General features: G+C 35.3%; 1 long non-coding RNA gene across 1 annotated transcript in view; it reads right to left on the bottom strand.

The window, feature by feature from the left end:
* The window catches only part of LOC106981854 (uncharacterized), a 65,473-nt gene that overhangs the window by 30,137 nt on the left and 16,028 nt on the right, over window positions 1–19,308 (bottom strand). Inside the window, exons 2-6 of the long non-coding RNA XR_008299324.1 lie at window positions 14,834–14,990; window positions 10,044–10,160; window positions 6,618–6,683; window positions 3,625–3,772; window positions 2,793–2,888 (exon numbers count right to left, since the gene is read on the bottom strand). This is a non-coding gene — a long non-coding RNA (uncharacterized LOC106981854). The remainder of the gene's footprint in view (window positions 1–2,792; window positions 2,889–3,624; window positions 3,773–6,617; window positions 6,684–10,043; window positions 10,161–14,833; window positions 14,991–19,308) is intronic.

The following is a 19,308-nucleotide window of genomic DNA, read 5'->3' as shown; positions in this document are numbered from 1 at the left end:
GAATGCAATATTTAATTACTACTGTCATCTATGTAAGCATATGTCTATCAGAAAAATATGGGGTAACTAGAATTTACCATCCCTACCAGTTATATTTCTACAAGTTATCAATGACCTATGCATCAAATCTATTCACAAATAAGTAATGTTTATTTATTTTGAGAGAGAGAGAGAGAGTGCACAAGTAGGGGAGGGGCAGAGAGAGAAAATTGGAAAGAGAGAATCCCAAGCTTTTTGCTCACAGTGTAGAACCCAACACGGGACTCGATCCCACGAACCGTGAGATCATGACCTGAGCTGATATCAAGGGTTGGATGCTCAACCAACTGAGCTACCCAGGCACCCCAACAATTTTTATCTATATCATTGTTTGAAGAATGGCATTTACTTATGAAAATATTGTTTTAACATTTAAACCTATTTCTAACCTGCGTGGAAGGGGTGTGATGAAATGGAGCAAAGTTCCTAGACTTAGTTGAGCTTTTCCTGTTATAAACTATTGAGAAGACCACATTATTTTAATGACTCAAAACTTAATAAAGATATGTAACACATAAAATATTTAAATAAATATCACTATCTTAATACCACAGATAACTTCATCTGTAAGCAATTAAGGCTTAGCTGAACCATGAATTTTTTGGTGAGGAGATTCATTCATGTGTTAGGAATTTCTCCTGGTCCATAATCATTCCAAACTTTGGATTTATGAAGGATAAACCTTTCATTAACTATAGGTACTTACCAGAGAAAAGCTTTTATTGTTTTTTTTTCCCTCAATTTGTCTAATGAGCCCATAGTAACTCCACCAAATGACAGTTTTCCCAAGGTCATGGGAACATGACAACATCATGAACATGGCAACATGTAGAATATGTGTTTTACAAATGCTGTTTTTTTTCTTCATTCAGAGAAGTATCTGAAAGCATGCTTCTATATGCTTTCAATTCCATCCCAAAAGCTCTTTCAATTTTCAATTATTTAATGGTCAGTTTATTTTAGAGGGTTTCCTTTTCTAAAGTCTACAGTTGTGTCTATGGCCATACCATCCTGAACGCACCCGATTTCCTCTGATCTAAAGTCTACAGTTGTACAACCAGATTGTCTTAAAGGTCCCTAACTAAATTGCCTATGGGTACCAACTTTTCCCTTTCAGTATATTAAAATTACTCAAATTAGAAAGCATAGTTTGTTATACAGATATACAGAAAAATACTCCAATAATTTGGGGTCTCATTCGCTGAGCAATTCTGTTTAGGGAAGGCACCTACTTTTCAATTACTCCGTGACACTGTGCAAGTCACTTAACATCTCTTGTTCTCATCTTTCTTCTTTATACAGAAGTTGAACAAGATGGGTCCTTTGGTTTATTTTAAGCTATTACATCTTATTCTATTCTCAATAGCACAATTCTTGAATGCATGAAGGTATTCCTTTCCTAACTATCATTGACTATCAACCTACTATGTGTTAGACTCTACACTAGACACTTTTTTCAAGGTAGAGCTTATTTTTGAGAACACTCTTAGATTTATAGGGGAAAAAATGAGATGATAATACAGAGTTTATTTACACTCTGCATGCAGTTTCCTCATTTTTATTTTTATTTTTTTTTAATGTTTATTTATTTTTGAGACAGAGAGAGACAGACCATGAATGAGGGAGGGTCAGAGAGAGAGGGAGACACAGAATCTGAAGCAGGCTCCAGTCTCTGAGCTGTCAGCACAGAGCCTGACATGGGGCTCGAACTCATGAACCATGAGCCCACGCAGGGCTCAAACTCACGGACTGTGAGATGATGACCTGAGCCGAAGTCGGCCGCTTAACCAACCGAGCCACCCAGGCGCCCCAGTTTCCTCATTTTTAACATCTGACATGAGTATGGTACTTTTGTTAGAACTGATGAACCAATGTTGAACCATTATAGTTAACTAAAGTTCACACCTTATTCCAGTTTCCTTAGTTATTACCTTATATTCTTTTTCTGTTCCAAGATCCCATCCAGGACACTGCATGATGTTTAGGTGTTATATCTTTTTAGATTGTTCTTGAGTGTGACAATTTTTTTTTTAGATTTTTCCCTGTTTTGTATGGCCCTAGCAGTTTTGAAGAATGCAAGTCAGGTATTTTGTTGAATGCTCCTCTAGTAGAATTTGTCTGTTTTTTGTTTTTTGTTTTTTCCTTCACAGCTAGACTAGGGTTACGGGTTTTAGCAAGGAAAATAATAGTTAAACTGCCATTTTATCACATCATGTCAAGGGCACATACCATCACCTTGATTTATAACTTAATATAGATATTGATGTTGACCTTGATCACCTGGCTAAGGTAGTATTTGTCAGGTTTTCTCATTGCTCATCCTCCCCCTCCTTTCCATATTGTCTTCTTAGGAAAAAAGTCACTGCACATCTCCTACACTTAAGAAGTGGGGGTTTATACACCTCCCTTCTATGAAGGCAAAGATCTACATAAGTTATTTATAATTCTGCTGCAAAGGAGATTTGTCTCTTCTTCCCTATACATTTATTCAATCATTTATATCATCATGGATTCATGGGAATTTATCTTATACTTTGGATTATAATCTAATCCTTTATTTTATTGCTCATATTTTTCCAGCTTTGGCTATTTGCAATTCTTTCAGTTGGCTCTGTTATCCCTTCAACATACCACATCAATGTAGGTTTTTGTTTTGTTAGTTTTGTTTTGAGCACTCCTTAGTTCAGGCTGCTACAATACAGTACCATACCATTAGCTAGGTGGCTTATAAACAACATAAATTTATTACTCACAATTCTTCAAGTCTGGAAGTCTAAGATCAGGGTACCACCATGATTGGGTTCTGGTGAGGAACCTCTTCTGGGTTTAGTCTCCTGACTTACTGTATCCTCACATGACAGAGAGAGAGAGAGAGAGAGAGAGAGAGAGAGGGCAAGCTACTACCTTTCTTCTTCTTACAAGTGCACTAATTCCATTTATGAAGAGTTCACCCTCCTGTCTTCATAACCTCCCAAAGGCCCTGTCTCCAAATACCATCACATTGAGAATTAGATTTCAATATATGAATTTTGGAGGGACACAGATATTCAGGCCATAACACTTCCTTACTTTCTAGCACTACATAATGCTCCAGATTCATCTTATATATTTCCAGATCCAGTCTTAGAATCAACCATTGATCCAAGAAGCCCTGTTTCTTCTCATGTAAACAGTAGTAGAATCCAAAATCTGGGTACTCAATACACTTGTTGCTCCTAGGGTGTCATTGTTTCTGGATCTCTCAAATGACAGATTGAGAAAATGTAATTGTGTATATAATCTATGTATTTATAATATAGAAATATTTCTGTATGTAACTATCTGTATCTATATTAAGCTAAATATGAGTTCCTACTGGTGTTTCCAGCTCTGATGTTTTACAGCATGGATTATTCTAGTTCTTCCCTTTGCTTATCTCTAACCTCCACCTAGGAGGGAGAAACCAGGCTTCCACCATCTTCCATTCATTTATTTAATTCTTCAATTTAAATATGTATATTATATTATACATATTAAATATGTATATTATCAGCATTGTTAGCTAATACTCCATAGGAAACAGCTTTATCAACTAAAGTGTTTTACCTTAAGTATTATAGGCTCCACTCATTTCCAGCTCTTTACATAGCACCTTTCCTCTCTATGTCCTTCTTTGAAGTTTTATTCATACGCTTATAATACAGTCGGATTCTTTCATCACAGTCTGTATTCCAACCTGGGATTCTCCAACTTTCTAGACGAATTTTTAAATATTTGCATACATTAAGGTCCCTCTTTGTGTGATAAAATTCTATAGGCTTTTGACAGATGCATACTATTACGTATTCACCATTATCACATAGAATAATTTCAGTCCCTTAATAAAAAACTATTTTTCACTTATTAGAACTTTCTCCCTCTCCTCTAGTAACCACTAGATTTTTTTTATTGTTTGTATATTTTTAACCTTTATAAACCATTTTAAGAATGCCATATAATCGGAATTCTAATGTATGTAACCTTTCAGACTATCTTCTGTGAAAGAAGACAGCAATATACATTTAAGGATACTTCGTGTCTTTACCTAAGTTGATAGCTCATTTTCTTTACCACCAAGTAATATTCAGTTGTATGGATGCACCACAATTTATCATTCACCTACTGAAGGATATCTTTGTTGCTTGCAGTTTTTGATAATTATGAATAAAGCTACTAAAAACATTCACTTGAAGGTTTTTTGTAGACATGTTTTCAAATCAGTTGGGTAAATACCTAGGAATTGAACTTTTATGTGCAGCATGACTATGTTTAGCTTTGTTTAAAAAAGCCAAAAAACAAAAAACTGCCAAAATGTCTTCCAAAGTGGCTGTACCATTTTGCATTCCCACCAGCAATGAACGAGAGTTTCTGTTGCTCCATCTTCATAGTGTTTGGTGTTGTCAGTATTCTGGATTTTGGCCATTCTAATAAATGTGTACTGGTACCTTACTGTTGTTTTAATTTGTATTACTCTGATAACATATGAATGGAGCATCTTTTCATATGCTTCTTTGCCACTGTATACATCCTTTGGTGAAGGATGCAAATCTTTTGTTCATTTTTCAAACGGGTTATTTGTTCTCTTTTGTTTGAGCTTGAAAAATTTGTATATTTTCTATATTTGTATATTTTGGACACCAATCTCATACCTGATATGCAAGGTAAGGAAGACTGAATGGTACAGCTCATACGGATAAGACTCACAAAGCAAAGATCAAAGATAGATGTGAGTAAGGGTAGTGCTAGTAAATACAATTTCAAAAGAGAGAACAACCATCTTAGAGATTTTTTTTCATGTAGGCATATATGATCTTTTTCATTTTAAGTTATAAGAGAATGAAGCTAATGGGGAAAAAAGGTTAAAATTTAATTTTGAAAAACTTCCTACTCACTAATTCTACTATTTTGCTATTTTTTCCAAATTGAAACTTATTTAGGGGATGTCATTTAGGCACCGAAATTTATGTGGCATATGTAAACTTAGAAACTGAAATAATGTAAACAGCATCTAAATCTATAAACTTTATTTCAAAATCAATTTACATAATATGTAAACAAACAGGCTTTCAATCAAAATTTAATCAACTTATTATTAAATATTAATATAAAACTGACATTCCCTCTAATTTATGTAACTACTGATCAAGAAAACCCTTAATGTACTTTGTGGTTTCAAACCTCATTTGTTTTCTTCAAGTACTAGGAAAACATTCCATAGACAAAAATTATAAAGGTCAGTTTATGGAACACAATTTTAATATTAAGCTTATCTCAACTTGAGAAAGTGTATTTTCAACCAATTAAGTCTAAAGTTTTATAGATTCTTTTAAAAATTCATGTTAACTTTTTAAAAGATCTCACATTCATTTAAAGACACTGACCTGTTATTTGGCAAAAACAACAAAAACCCAGCCTTTAAAATATTTAAACATTTCTACTACTATTTTCTAAGTATGAATAGTTTTGTCTTAGATATAACCACCACTTGAGGTAAGAATACCAGAAAATGTATTATCCAAAGTACAGTTCTGTGAATAAGAAAGAGCAATAGTAATGATAACAGTCATAATGAGACAGTGGGCATAAACTGAGTCTGTTCTGGGTAAACTTGGATAAAGGGTTAAGCCCAACATTAACTTAAAAAATTTGAGTCACACATTACCAAAAATACTCAAAAGTTTACAAAATGCCTAGCGTTAGGTGGCACAAATATAATGATGTGTCATTTACAGTAGATAATTTACAAGCAATTTATTTACCAAACTGGTAATACTCAGTTTAGTGTAACAATTAGAAGACTAACTTGATCTTAGCTTGTTAACAAAGGGTGGGAGACTAAATATAAGATAGCAAAATTTTTATTTATTTTATAAAAAAAATTAAAAATATATTGAGGAGCGGGGTGCCTGGGTGACTCAACCGGTTAAGTATCTGATTTCAGCTCAGGTCATGATCTCACAGTTCGTGAGTTCGAGCCCTACATCGGGCTCTGTGCTGACAGCTCAGAGCCTGGAGCCTCCTTGGGATTCTCTGTCTCCCTCTCTTTCTGCTCCGCTCATGCTCTCTCTCTCTCTCTCTCAAAAATAAATAAACATTAAAAAATTAAAAAAAAGAAAAAAATATATAGAGAGAGGAGTGCCTAGCTGGCTCAGTCAGTGGAGCATGCAATTTTTGATCTTTGGGTCATGAGTTTGAGCCCTACCTCATGGGTAGAGTTTACTTAAAAATAAATAAATTAATTAATTAATAAATAATAAATAAATAGAAAAATCTTTAAAAGGCTTTCCTTCTCCAAACTTATTCACCTAACAAGTTCCCTAAAAAGCCACCATTAAACATTAGTTGCTTTTGTTTAAGGCCACATTTTTGAAAGTCTATTCAAAGCACATCAGACTGTCAAACCCTACTGGTTATGGCAGAACCCAAGGAATATGTCCTACTTGAGGACTAAAACCTTTTGATAAGACATTTAACATTTGCTTTTCCTTTTACGGAAAGAAAACAAGATTAATAGACCTTACCTCTAGCCTATTTTTAATAGCAGAGGTACACAAACATACCTCTTTCCAGAGATAAGATGAATTTGCAAGAAGGCAGGAGAGTTAGAAGATTTCTGCTTAAACCTCCTGTATTAAAAAAAAATAATAATAATTAAAGTAATCTCTATGCTCAACATGGAGCTCAAACTCACAATCCCCAAATGGAGTCACATATTCTACCAACTAAGCCAGCCAGGCTCCCCTAAATCTCCTATATTTAGAAATCATGTCTCCTTAATTTAATAAAATTTGAGAGATACTTTACCTTTTTATAGGAAATAAGACAAAAGAATAATGAGCTTCACAATAAATGCACAATAATCTGGGGGTACCAAGATGGGGAACATGTTACCAGTTAACAGAATCCAGACGGTGTAGCTGCAGGGAAAATTTGCCAGAGAGATGTGGCCCTCAGTAGGGAAGCACAACTTGCATGGAGACAGCTGGGGAATGTTTCAATTAACTATTGATGCATAACACAACACCCCAAAACTTAGTGGTTTAAAACAACTATTTTACTATTGTTCCTATTTCCATGGTTTCACTGTGTGGTTCTTCTAATCCACATGATGCCAGGAAGTCCAAAGTCATTTAGAGTTCAACAGGGTTGGAAGGTCCAAGGTGGCTCATTCACATAGTTTCCATTTGATAGTGGCTATTAACAAGACACTCAGCTGGATTCATCCACCAGAGTATTTTCCACCTGGCCTTTCGATATAGATATAGCTTTTCACAACATAGACTACCAGATTCTAAGGGTCAGATAGTAGAACCTATATGTCATAGGTTGGATTCTCCAGAAGAAGATTCTGAGAATTTTGGGGTGCAGAATATTTATTATTGATCAACACCTGAGAGGGGGAAATGTGGAAGAAGCAGGATTAGGCAAAGGAAGAAGTCCAACTGTGATGCAGTTGGTTAACCTGCAAATCTGTTGCATATCAGGCAAAATGTCCAGACCTTTTATAACATCCCTTTGCTTAGTCTTCAGGAAAGGCATGACCTGAGGTGAGGCGGGTCTCTTTAGCTGAGGCAGATGCTGAAGGAACTGACACTTAATGTCTCTGTTGTCTTCATTCCTCACTGCTGAACAAGAAGTTCTTCTCTAAAGTAGGATCTGAGTAGCTCATCTCAGATCTGCCGTACCACCAATCTTCTTAAAGCCTGGGCTCTTAGGTCCCAAATCAGTAATTTCACCAATTTCATGGCCATTTGATTGATCAAAGTTAGTTACAAGGGCAGTCCATATTCAAGGAAAGGGGCAATAAACTCCACCACTTGAATTAGGAGTAACATGTATATAGAAAGGGAGGAGGAATTTGGAAAGGCACTCCAGCCTCTGCCTTCTGGCTATAACAATTCATGTACAAAGTACACTTAACACCTCCCAATTACCCTACAAATTTCCATCCCCTTATGGCATCAGCTCATATCAAAAACTCTTATCACCTATATCAGAGCCAGATATAGATGAGACAGAGTCCTCAAGCTCCTCAGGAGCACCTGTAAACTAAAAAATGAAACACTAACACAATAATTATCTGTCCCATACACACCTAACATACAATAATGAGGAAAACACATGGCAGGCACAATAGAAACCTTCACTCTAAAAGTGTAAAACTGAAATAACATAGCAGTTACTGGCCCAAAACAATTCTGAAATTTAGCAGGACATGTTACCATTTCCTCTGTCTCCAGGGATACACCATGTTTCTTGATTAGGTCTATACTCCCTGAGAATGGTTCTTCATGGCTCTGCCTGCTCTGTTATTGTTACTTTTCTATAAGAAGTAGGATGTGTTTGCTGCTGAGTAATTTTCTTAGCTTGTGTCCTATTCATAGGAAATTACTAACACCTGAGACCTTTTTCATTTTGTACTACCTCAGTCCCTTTTAGTCCACGCTCTTAAAATTTCTGTTAAAATGTTTGGACTTCCTATGTACCTATACCTTATTTTATGACAGATTTTAAAGACACACTCCTCTCTACTTAGGGCTTAGAATCAGGACGCTGTAAGGACAATGCCTTTAAGATTCTTGAAATCCTTTTTTTTTCTAGCTGAATGGGCCTACAAGGCAAAAAAAACTTTACTGTCTAGCGAGAAAGAAGGTCAACAAGGCAAGCCCCTTAAGATTTTTAAAAATCCCATTGTCTAGCTGACAGGGTCTAAGGGACAAATCCTTAATCTTTATGAAGGTTAAACAGTCTTTCAACTGCACTATTGAACTGATCTTCATAATGTGGCAGCACTCTGGATTTTATCTTTGCCCCCAGGTATTAATTTACTCTGAAAATCTCATATGGGCTGGAAGAGATAAATAGGAGAATAACTTATGTTCCAACTCACTCAAACCCTTATTTGAAAATGTTTTTTCTGGGTCAGAGGTTGGTCAACTATGGCCCACAGGTCAAATACAGGCTGTCACCTGCTTTTGTCAGTCAATTTTCTTTTTTTATTGGAGCACAGTCACATCGAATCACTTAAAGACTGTCTGTGTCCACTTTCATGCTACAAGTGCAGAGTTGAGTAGTTGCTACAAACAACATACAACCTGAAAAGCCTAAAATATTTACTATCTGGCCCATTTCAGAAAATGTGTTGCTGACTTGTATTCTAGATACTGCTTACAAGTTAAATGGTTTCTTCTCAAGTCATTTCACCCTATTAATGGTCATATACACCTGAAGAAACCAATAGACTCTTAACTTTGTTTGGAAACCTCCTGAGCCAAATACACAAGGTTGTTAGATATATTTTCTATCTCTCATGTTACCACAAATTACAGCATTGTCAAACATTCTCCCTCTACATAATTGGGCAGAAACTCACCTTTGCTCCAGGCTCAACAATTTCTTCACTGTCTTACAGGCCTCCATTGATTACCTCTGTGAGATCCCTTATCCCAAAGCCAATGCCACATGTTTAAGGTTTTTGTTACAGCAGCACATTACTCTCTAGGTACCAATTTCTGTTTTGGCTATCTATTATTGCAAAACAAACCATCCCAAAGCTTGGGAAACAACCTTCATTGGGTGCCATATTGGTGACTAGCTACCACAATGACTCACTCAGATGGCTGTCAATAAGTGCCTGATATAGCTAGAGTGCTTGATTCTCATTTTTGTGATTCTTCCATCTATCTTGGGCTTCTATCTATCCTGGGCTTCTCATACCATGGTGGCTAAATTCCAGGAGGCAGCAAATAGAAGCTTCCAGTTCTCTTTGGTCTGAGTTTGGAAGTCTCAAATTGCCCTTCTGCTACATTCTATTTGTAGAAGCTAGTCAAGGGCCAGCACAGATTCAAGGAGAACAGAAATAATCTCCAACTCTTGATAGCAAGAGTGATATGTATATACAAGGAAGGAATTGTTGGGGGATACCTTTGAAGACTAGCTAATATAGGGAATGAATACCCCATCTCATTCTCTTCCTGCCCTCTAACCTATTGCAGAAGCTTCCTATTGGGCTTCCATCCAGTAGTCAGAGGACAGGTCATCTCTTGAGGCAACCCCTAGATTTCAGCCTTTGGGGGTACAGAGAAGATTCTGAAGGAGTGAAACTAGAAGGGAAAATAGAAAATACCCATCACAATTCTGAAATATAGGTTAGAAGTAGTCCCATGGAAATTATATTTTTCCATAAAGTTTGATTATATTAAATAAAAATTTTTCACTATCTATAAAAGTAGCATAGCAAACAGGATGGCTTTTATAACCAGTCCTTTCCTCTTTGGTCTGGCCAATTGCAGGTACAGAAATTCTTCACCTTGAAAATTTAACCCTGTGCAATACAAAGTTGGGAATCATGTAAGTCTGGCCACAATTCAAATTTCCATTCATAGCTAAATGAAAATATAATGTTCTTAGTGTGAGCCTCCTGGAATAAATAGCTATATTGTATATCTTTTATTTGTGATTATTAGCCTAATTTGTGTTCAGATTTACATTCTACCTCCCTGCTAGCAAGCTCTATTCTGCTTTCCAGCCTACTCTGTCCTCATCTGTAACTTCTCTTTGTAGAGACAGGGCCCTATTACTTTATGGCCATGTTCTAGGTACTACTACCAGAGGGCTTGCGTCCATCACATCACATCCCATAGGTATGCTTTCTAAATCAGATCCTACATGATATTGTCTTGTTGCCTTAGACATTATACCTGTGGTCACCCATACTGGAGTCAGTCCTCTAACCCCAATTTCATTTATGCCTGATTCAATCTCCTCTCTTTAATGACCTGCCTTTGAAGAAAGCACTGTACTGGACCTCATACACTTCTAAAAAAAGGACAGCTGGTAATTTATCTGTGATTTTGGCAGTGGCAATATTTTTTTTCATGACCGTTTGAAAAACTAATGTTGTACGGTTGGTTACCTGTCATCTTCAAGAGTTAAAACCAAAATCAGCAGCACGGCATTTTAACATTCAGCGCTAACATCCTAAGTAGGAAGGTTGCCTTTTGGTACTTTGTTGAAAACACTCTTCCTATGGATTTGTATGTCCCTGAAAAATTTTTCTACCATGCAAAAAGCACTATTAAAGTGTTTTCATAGTTTGGTATGTGTTTAAACTTTCAGCTTTCAAAAATCTATCTAATTGCTATCATTTTTTATCTCTTCCATTAAGCTAAATGTTTCTTATCATCACTTACAACCAAGCCAGTGATGATCTAGATTGCCAATATATCCATTATTCGTCAGAGAATTTCCATTAGTCAGAAGCTAAGGTGTATTTTTAATATATTATTTTAATATAGTATATGGAACTATATTGAAGGTATAAGGTATTTTGCAAACATTAATCTTCAAATAAGCTGGTATATTACTGCTATTCTATAAATATAAAAATGGAAATGGAGCTAATAAGTGAATTTCCCAACACCTTGCAAAAGTCAAAACAGAATTAGGATATAATCAATTCATCGTCAAGTGTCCTTGGACAACAAAATCAGACTTTTCTTAAGGAGTTATATAAGTCACTTATCAAAGTATGATTCAACCTATTTTATGGGTCCTCGTGTGTCAGGATTATTACCGAAGACTTCAAAATAGTTTTGTCTGTGAAATATAAAATACATGAAGAAGAGAATATAAAATGTATAAGTACAGGTTACAATGCAATAACAACATGAACACCCATATTTACACCCCCCCCCATGTTAAGAAATAGAATATTAGGGGTACCTGGGTGGCTCAATCAATTGAGCATCCAACTTTGGCTCAGGTCATGATCGTGCACTTCGTGGGCTTGAGCTCCGCGTTGGGCTCTGTGCTGACAGCTCAGAGCCTGGAGCCTGCTTCGGATTCTGTGTCTTCCTCTCTCTCTACCTTTCCCCTGTTTGCACTCTGTCTCTCTCTCTCAAAAATAAACGTTAAAGAATAAAATAAAATAAAAAAAGAAATAGACTATTACCAGTTAAATTCCCTCTATTGTACCTTCTTACCCTCTACCCAGAGAAAAACCAGTGTCCTGAATTTTGTATTAAACATTTCATAGGTTATCTTTATATTTTTACAATCTATGCACAAGTTCTAATACAATACATAACTTCCATTAACTCTTCACGCTACATTCAACACAAATGAAATCTTACTATATCTATTCTGACTTGCTTCTTATACTAACCAATATACTTTGAGATTTATCTATGTTGATGGATTTGGCTATATGTGTTTCATTAATTTTCTCGTCTCTATAGGAGTTCACAGTATGAATATACTATAGTTTCTTCTTTTATAGGTGGTAGATATTCCATTTTTTCCACTTTTTTGCTACTACTGCGATGTTCTTTAAAGCACTGTTCTTTTTTTTAGGTTTATTTATTTATTTTGAGAGAGAGAGAGAGAGAACGTGAGTGGGGGAGGGACAGAGAGAGGGAGGGAGAGAGGGACAATCCCAAGCAGGTTTCTCACTGTCAGCGCTGGAGCTCAAATACACAAACTGTGAGATCCTGACGTGAGCCAAAACCAAGTCCAAGAGTGGACCCTTAACTGACAGAGCCACTCAAGTGCCCCTTTAAAGAATTTTTCTAAATGGCTTCTTTGTGTACAGAATCAATAGGATAAATGCCAACTCTTAGAATTGCTGGCTAATAAATACAAGCATGTTCAACATTACTTGGCGATACTAGAGCAATCATAATGGACTAGTACAACCTCCAAAATCTTAGTGGCTTAAACATCAAAGTGTATGTTATTGGTGTTACATTTTCATCTTAGATGGGGGTTGAGTAAGGAGAGTCTCTTCCACATCACCTTCCTTCAGCGAAGGAAGTAGCCATGGAAGAGGGGGAAAAAACTTGATCACTCACTCACAGGTTTTAAAGCTTCCCACTTCGAAATGATACTGGTCACATAGTCACACATAACTTCAAAGGGTTGGTACAATTTTAGCATACACCCAGGAAGAGAATAAAACGCATGTATGAACAGTCTGAATGTCTATTGATGATGACTACAAATTGTTTGTTCCTTGTTATGATAAGCACTGGGTGTTGTGTGCAAGTTAGGAATCACTGAATTCTATTCCTAAAACCAATATTGCAATGTATGCTAACTAGAATTTAAATAAAAATTTAAAAAGAAAAAAATACTGCTAGGGTAATATCTTATTAAATACTAAGATACATTCTACCCTTAAAAAAATAAAGTGACTGCTTCAATTTGCACACCTACAGGAGAGGATGAGAACTCTGTTGCTTCACATTCTGCTAAATCTGATTCTGTCAGATAGTAAGACTTTTAAAATCTTATGCATATGATCTATCTCAACTGTGGTTTTAATTTACATCTTTTTGATTAGTAATGACATTTAGCATTTCACAACTTGGTAAGTGCCTTGTACTCATACAAAATTCTTCTTTTGTAAAATTACTCGTTATTTTGTCCATTTTTCTATTGAGTAGTTCAAACTTTTTCTTGTTTCTTTTTAATTCAAGTATAATTAACATACAGTGTTATATTAGATTCAAATATACAATATGATTCAACAATTCTATATATTAGTCAATGCTTATTGCGATAAGTGTACTCTTAATCCCCTTCACTTATTTCAACCTTCTCCACACCTACCTCCACTCTGACAACCACCAATTTGTTTTCTATATTAAAGAGTGTTTTTTTTTGTTTGTGCCTTTTTTTTCTTTCCTCGTTTCTTAAATTCCATATATTAATGAAATCATTTGGTATTTCTTTCTCTCTGACTTATTTCACTTAGCATTATACCCTCCAGATCTTTCCTTGCAAATAGCAAGATTTCTTCTTATGGTATATATATATAAAAAATATATATAATATAATGTAAATTATATATTATATATAATGTAAATTATATATTATATATTTACATTTTATGTATCATGTTATATTATATATTATATATAATTATATGTAAAATATATAATTACATCTAAAAATATAAACTATGTTTTATATATATATATTAATTCCTCACATTTTCTTTATCCATTCATCTGTCAATGGACATTTAGGTTTCTTTTATATCTTGGCTATTATAAATAATGCTACAATAAACATAGGGGTGCATATATCTTTTCATATTACTCTTTTAATATTCTTTGGGTAAATACCCAACACGGAATTGGTGGATCATATGGTAATTCTATTTTTAATTTTTTGAGGAATCTTCATACTGTTTTCCACAATGGCTGTACCAGTTTGTATTCCCATCAATAATGAGGGTTCTTTTTTCTCTACATCCTTGCCAACACTTGTTATTTCTAGTATTTTTTATTTTAGCCATTCTGACAGATGTGAGGTGATAGCTCATTGTTTTCATTTGCATTTCTTTGAGATGTTGAATACCTGAGTGATGTTGAATATCTTTTTGTGTGTCTCTTGACCATGTGTATGTCTTCTTTGGAAAAATGTCTTTTCATGTCCTCTGCTCATTTTTTAATTGGACTATCTGGGTTTTTTTAGTGTTGAGTTGTATAAATCCTTTTTTAAAAAAAAATGCTTATTTATTTTTGAGAGACAGAGAGAGAGAGAGAGAGAGAGAGAGAGAGTGCCAGCATGAATGGGGGAGGGGCAGGCAGAGGGGGGACAGAGGATTCCAAGCAGGCTCCATGGTGACAGCAGCAAGACCCACGCAGGGCTCGAACCTCTGAACTGTGAGATCATGACCTGAGCTGAAGTTGGACACTCGACCAATTGAGCCACCCAGGAACCCTGAGTTGTATAAATTCTTTATATATTTTGGATATTAACACTTTACCAGACATGTTAGTTGCAAATATCTTCTACCATTCAGTGGGTTGTCTTTTTTGTTTTATTGATGATTTCCTTCACTGTGCAAAAGCTTTTTATCTTGATGTAGTCCAAATGGTTTAATTTTAATTTTGCTTTTGTTTCCCTTGCCTCAGGAGACACATCTAGAAATATTAACATAGAGGGGCGCCTGGGTGGCGCAGTCGGTTAAGCGTCCGACTTGAGCCAGGTCACGATCTCGCGGTCCGTGAGTTCGAGCCCCGCGTCAGGCTCTGGGCTGATGGCTCAGCGCCTGGAGCCTGCTTCCGATTCTGTGTCTCCCTCTCTCTCTGCCCCTCCCCCGTTCATGCTCTGTCTCTCTCTGTCCCAAAAAAAAAAAAAAAAAATATTAACATAGAGAAATCTGTAGCATTTCTATACACTAATAATGAAGTAGCAAAGAGAAATTGAGAAAACAATCTGATTTACAATTCTAGCAAAAAGAATAAAATACCTAGGAATAAACTTAACCAAGGCGGTGAAAACCTGTACTCTAAAAACTATAAAACACTGGTGAAGGAAATTGAAAATGACACAAATAAATGGAAAAACATTCCATGCTCATGGATTGGGAGAACCAATATTGTTAAAATCCCCATAAAATCCAAAGCAATCTCCAGATTTATTACCATCCCTATTGACAACCAAAAGCATATTTCACAAAACTAAAATAAATAATTCTAAAATTTGTGTGGAGCCACGAGAGACCTTAAATAGCCAAAGCTATCTTGAAAAAGAACAAAACTGGAGGTATCATGATCTCAGATTTCAAGCTATACTTCAAAGCTGAGTAATCAAAACAGTATAGTACTGGCACAAAAATAGACACATAGATCAAGAGAACAGAGAGTCCAGAAATAAACCCATGCATGTATGATTAATTAATTTATGACAAAGGAGGCAAGAATATACAATGGGAAAAAAGACAGTCTCTTCAACAAATGGTGCTGGGAAAACTGGACAGCTATATGCAAAAGAATGAAACTGAACCACTTTCTTATACCATACACAAAAATAAACTCAAAATGGATTACAGACCTAAATATAAAATCTGAAACCATAAAATTCGTAAAAGAAAACATAAGCCATAATCTTTTGACGTCAACTGCAGAAACATTTTTCCAGTTTGTAAATAGTGGTTTGGAAGAATATATATATATATATTCATTCTGAATATTAATTATTTATTGGTTATATGTGTTGCAAATATTTTCTCAAACTCTGTGGCTGATGTTTTCACTCTCTTTAAGGTGTGTTTTCATGAACATTTTAAATATAGGCAAATTTATTAACTGTTTATTTTATTACGTTTTTCATGTCTTTTTAAGGAAATCTTTTCATAGCTGAAGAGATAAAGATATTTTACATATTATCTCCTATTTAATAGCTTTGTCTCTCATCTGTATGCCTTCAATCCACTAGAACTGATTTTAGCGTATAGTGTGACATAGAGCTCCATTTTTACTTTGTTACTTCTATATGTGTAGTCGTACATGAATCAGCCAAGTGGCTCTCAGCTGGGGCAGGGAGGGAGTTTTGCCTTCTAGAAGACGTTTGACAATGTCTGGAGACCATTATGTTTGTCACAATGGGAAAGAGGGTACTTTTGGCATGAAGTGGGTAGAGATCAGGGACGCTAATAAAAAAAAAATCCTTCAATTCACTGGACAGCCCCCAACATCAAAGAATTATACTATCCCATTATTAACATGGAGAATTATTAATATCATATCATATCAATATCCCATTATTGACATTGAGAAACTCTGGATTAGATTATCCCAGTGGTTACCAACAACAACCAAATCTTTTGACAATAAAGGTTACTTCTCCCTCCCATTCATGTCAATTGAGGACTGGCTACTGTTCTATTCTCCAGCATGGATCACTGCCAATCTCATTAGCAGAGGGGAAAAGGGAATGCAGTCATAACATATATGCAGTGGTTCTGCCAGAGGAGTCACACAGCTCTTCCTCTCAAAATTTTTTTGGACAAAATCAGTGGTCTAAGTTTCAGTCTAAGGAGCTACAAAATAGGGCAAATTAAACCCAAGCTAAACATAAAAAAGAAGATAATAAAGATAAGAATGAAACTCAGTGAAACAGAAATTAGCCAAACAATATAAAAAATATATCAAGTGAAAAGCTATAGTTTGGAAAGATCAATAAAATTGATAAATCCATAGATACAAAAGAAAAAATAAAGAAGCCACATATTATTAACATAAACAATGAGAGAGGGAACACCATCATAGACCCTAAAGATATTAATAGGACAGTAAAAAAATATTATGAACAATTTCATGTCAATAAATTCAATAACAAACAGAATGGGCAAACTCCTTGAAATTCCAAACTCCTTGATATAACAATAAATTTCAAGAGTCTGAATAGCTTTAGATCTCCCCAAAAGTTAATTAACAACCTTTTACAAAGAAACTCCAGGCTTAGAGAGCTTTAGAGATGAATTCTGTCAAACACTTAGGGATGAAAGAACACCAACCATACACAAAATCGTTCAGAACACAGAAAAGTACGTAATACTTTCCAACACATTTTATGAGGCTGGTATTACTCTGATACTGAAACCAGACAAAGATACTATAAAAACTGAAAATTAAAGGCCAATATAACTTATGAATATAAACACAAATATCCTTAATATAATATTAGCAAATAATTAGTAATAATTTCCTTCCATTCTAGTTAATACTTAGTTCACCTATAGTTGTAACTAACATAAAGGAAGTAGGGGGGAGGATTTTACTTGTGCCTTTGTGGATGTGTAGAAAAATGGGGTCAAAAAGGGTCAAGGTCAGGCTAGAGAATGTAGAGGAAGGAAGTAAAATGGGACAATGAGGTGAGTATAATAAATAATGATAAGAAGGGCCCAAACAGCACAAAGAAGAATGCAATGGACATTTTGTTGACTCCTTCAATATGCCAAAAGAAGGAATCAGTTCACCTTTCCCTCACAGAGGAAGTGGTAGTTTGGGGATATTATTGGAGACAAAGCTTGACTCTAAAGTCCTGAAAGTTGTGTTCCTGTGTTTAGGATATTTATTATTTGGGGAATACTGGTGGATAGAGCCTTGCAGTCGTTTTATTGCCTATATATTAACTAATAACAATATATACATACTAATACATGGTTACTATTTAGAAAATTCATAAAGCATATATTAGTGATTAGTTTACATAATAATCTCTTGATTTTGAGATCTCACATACATATGATAATTTAGTGCTTCTTACTATTTTGACAGTGATAAAAATGATTAAAGACAATTTAGGTGATACAAACTATTGAACACTTGGTAAGGCAGACTAATTTCAGAGAACTGCAAAAAGGGATGGAAGGCAGAAAACTTTTACAAGAGAAGAATGACCAACAAGGAAGAGAAAAATAGAAAATATTTGATTGGCTGGGGCCATATATTCAACCTTGTTTAGGGTGAGAAGATGTAGAGTTGGCTTCGCATTTAGGGATTGGTGGGATGTACTGCATTCCTGGTCAAGCAGAGCATTTATAGGGGTACAGAAGTTCAGTTTCAGTTTGCTCACATGGCACTCTAGACAGAAGCAGAAGAGGGACCATCTTGGGCCTAGAAATTTGTTTCAACAACAGCCTGCTATTTTTGAAATTTGAATTGTATACTAAGTACGCTCCCTAAAATTTGTTTAAAACTTCACCTTTTATCCTTTTAACTACAAAATTACAAGCATCTGTGTGAATATAGTTTCTCATACTATATGGATTATGGAACGATGTAGTGAATAGTAATAAATCTATCCATTTACCAAATGTGGAGGCTTGTGTACATTTAGTTCTAAGATGATGACAAGCACTGATCTAAAAATGGTAAAATAAGGGCTACCCATCATAATGTAGCTGGCTTAAGTATAGCATAAACCTTGCAAATTTGACTCCTCCTCCTCCTGAGTAGCTTGCATTTGTCTTCCTTATGGTTAGTGTATACCCCAAACCTCTTGAGTTCTCACATACTACAGATGAAATCGATAGGTAATTAAATAGTAGCAGAGACTCATTTAAAAAATATTTACCAAACACATATTCTGGCCATGTAGTGTGCTAAGAAATGAAAATGCAACATGACCTAGTTAGACATAAGCCTTGGATTTCATAACCTCACAGTGCAAATTAATTAAAATGTCTACCACATATTCTGTGAAGCCTTCTGAAACAACCCGTACTGTATCTACTGGCCAGGCCAATGTAACTTTTTGATGGTGTTTGAATCAGAACTAGGAAAAGGAAGCAGCCTTATAAGACACCACAGTGAAGTGATTTTCATATTTGTACATCTGGTTAGGAACATCTCAAGATGTCTTGTTATCTCCAGCATCACCACCAAATCTCAAAGCAAAATAAAACAGAACAAGTAAACAAACAATGAAACCCCCCAAAAACTAATTATCTAT

Source organism: Acinonyx jubatus, chromosome B3 (assembly GCF_027475565.1).
Source record: "Acinonyx jubatus isolate Ajub_Pintada_27869175 chromosome B3, VMU_Ajub_asm_v1.0, whole genome shotgun sequence".
In the NCBI taxonomy this organism is placed as follows: Eukaryota; Metazoa; Chordata; class Mammalia; order Carnivora; family Felidae; genus Acinonyx; species Acinonyx jubatus.
Note: the sequence above shows the minus strand (reverse complement) of the source record. Positions and strands in the feature narration are given on the sequence as shown.